At 41.8% G+C, this 2,500-nt stretch overlaps 1 protein-coding gene across 1 annotated transcript in view; it reads left to right on the plus strand.

Annotated features, from left to right (window-relative positions):
• The window catches only part of sptbn5 (spectrin, beta, non-erythrocytic 5), a 177,732-nt gene that overhangs the window by 53,608 nt on the left and 121,624 nt on the right, over nt 1–2,500 (plus strand). The gene's annotated exons all lie outside the window — the stretch shown is intronic.

Here is a 2,500-nt window from a genome sequence, read left to right on the forward strand (position 1 = left end):
AAAAACACGCAGAAGAAGCACCTAGAGTCAGAGTCATACGCTGAAAGCCACGCCCATTGTGGGTATGCGTTCTGTGCTGCCTGCACGATCCGACGTGCAATATGTTCGCGCATGCACAGATCGCATACCGACAGGCCTAATACCATATAGCAATTACATAACATGTCATTTAGCTGACGCTTCTATCCAGAGCGACTTACAATTGCTATATATATCAGAGGTAACACGCCTCTGGAGCAGCTAGGGGTTAGGTGTCTTGCTCAGGGACACATTGGTTGATGTATCGCAGTGGGAACAGACCCCTGGGTCTCCCACACCAAAGGCATGTGTCATTGCCACTGCAAAGAGAAGTGTGGAGGAACCTGAAGGTTTGCAGTGACAAAAAGACTCAGACTTCGTTCCACATGTAACCAAAATGGTGTATGTTCATGTTACATGTAACAACTCCTTTATTATTTTGGATTGGCAACCAGGTCGTCACTGCCCGATGTGAGTCGCGCATGCTCAGATTTAAACGGTATACGGCATAACGTGTCATACTGAAATTTGTGAAATCCATAAAATAATAAACTTTTATCATTACAAACAATAACAAGATGGAAATCATTTAAAAAAACGTTGTAGCTATCTATGATTGTTTGATTGCTAACGTTAGCTCAAAAGGCCATTCAAGTGACAGCCTTTGTTGTGTTTGATTGCTAACTTGTAGCCAACAGTGAACCGACTTCGTTATGTAGGTCCACTTTTATTGTATTGACATTACAGAAGTCTCTCGTTAGCATCTTGTAGGCTACTTATTGTCGCAAAGTGACATATGCGCAACTCACATCTGCACTTGACTCAAATCGGGTAGTGACACACGTAAACACCTCGTAATGCATAGTGTAAGCTACATGTAAAATCATCTCAACATCCCCACACTACATGTCACAAAAATAACAATGTCGCCAAGGTGTAGTACACGGACGTTGATATGCTGTTTCGGATCAGTGACAATAAGTACTTAATTTAAAGATCCCATGACATGGTGCTCTTTGGATGCTTTTATATAGACCTTAGTGGTCCCCTAATACTGTATCTGAAGTCTCTTTTATATAGACCTTAGTGGTCCTCTAATACTGTATCTGAAGTCTCTTTTATATAGACCTTAGTGGTCCCCTAATACTGTATCTGAAGTCTCTTTTATATAGACCTTAGTGGTCCCCTAATACTGTATCTGAAGTCTCTTTTATATAGACTTTAGTGGTCCCCTAATACTGTATCTGAAGACTCTTTTATATAGACCTTAGTGGTCCCCTAATACTGTATCTGAAGTCTCTTTTATATAGACCTTAGTGGTTCCCTAATACTGTATCTAAAGTCTCTTTTATATAGACCTTAGTGGTCCCCTAATTGTTATGTGTTTGACAGAATAGAACCCAATTGCAGACACAACTCAGAGCCGGAGAAGGGTTAACAGATTTATTCCAAGTTAAAGGTTCTACAAAAAGGGGATAACAAGTCCAGGTCCACAGAGGTGTACAGGTCCAGGGTTCTGAGCAGGAATAATACCGTGTGGTCCAAGTGGTGGTGTCGAGTCCGTTGAGAGGTCCAGTATGGCAAGCAGGATTGGTGTGGGGCAGGAGTGAAGTGGAGGCAGGAGTCAGGTTCCGATATACTGTAGCACAAAAGAACAATAAGAACAAGCCAAAAAATACAAAGAGCAACTAGCAGGCAGTATCAACAGCGAGACTAACATGTGGTCTAGACTATGATCCGACGAGGAGTTGAAGATTGACCAGGTATTTGTAGCAGAGGTGATTGGTGTAGATGGGCTGCAGCTGGAACCCTGACTCCCGCACACCAGACTTCACTCCTGCAATTAAGGACAGAGAGGGGAGGGGGAGAGCAGAGACAGAGAGCTGCCTAGCAGCAGCCACAGCAACCTAACACTAATACTGTATCTGAAGTATACTCAGGGCTTGGTTTACACCTATCGCCATTTCTGGCCACTGGGGGAACTCATATTAATGTTAAAAAACCTTAAATGTGCTCCTCTATATGTTGTGTTTCAAATCTTATAATTTGTTAAAGGTGCAGTAGGTAAGTCTTGTTAAACTACCTTTCTGTCATATCTGCTGAAACTGACCCTATGTTTCAGTAGTAAGTTTTGGACTTTAGCAGAAAGGGGGGAGGGACTGAGAAGTTGTGGATGTTCAAATGTTTTGGCTCAGTCCTGGATCTTCACAATCCTACCTACAGCACCTTTAATACACACACACATACTTTATACACAATCCTACCTACAGCACCTTTAATACACACACACATACTTTATACACAATCCTACCTACAGCACCTTTAATACACACACACATACTTTATACACAATCCTACCTACAGCACCTTTAATACACACACACATACTTTATACACAATCCTACCTACAGCACCTTTAATACACACACATACTTTATACACAATCCTACCTACAGCACCTTTAATACACACACACATACTT

This window comes from Perca flavescens, chromosome 20 (genome assembly GCF_004354835.1).
Source record: "Perca flavescens isolate YP-PL-M2 chromosome 20, PFLA_1.0, whole genome shotgun sequence".
NCBI lineage: Eukaryota > Metazoa > Chordata > Actinopteri > Perciformes > Percidae > Perca > Perca flavescens.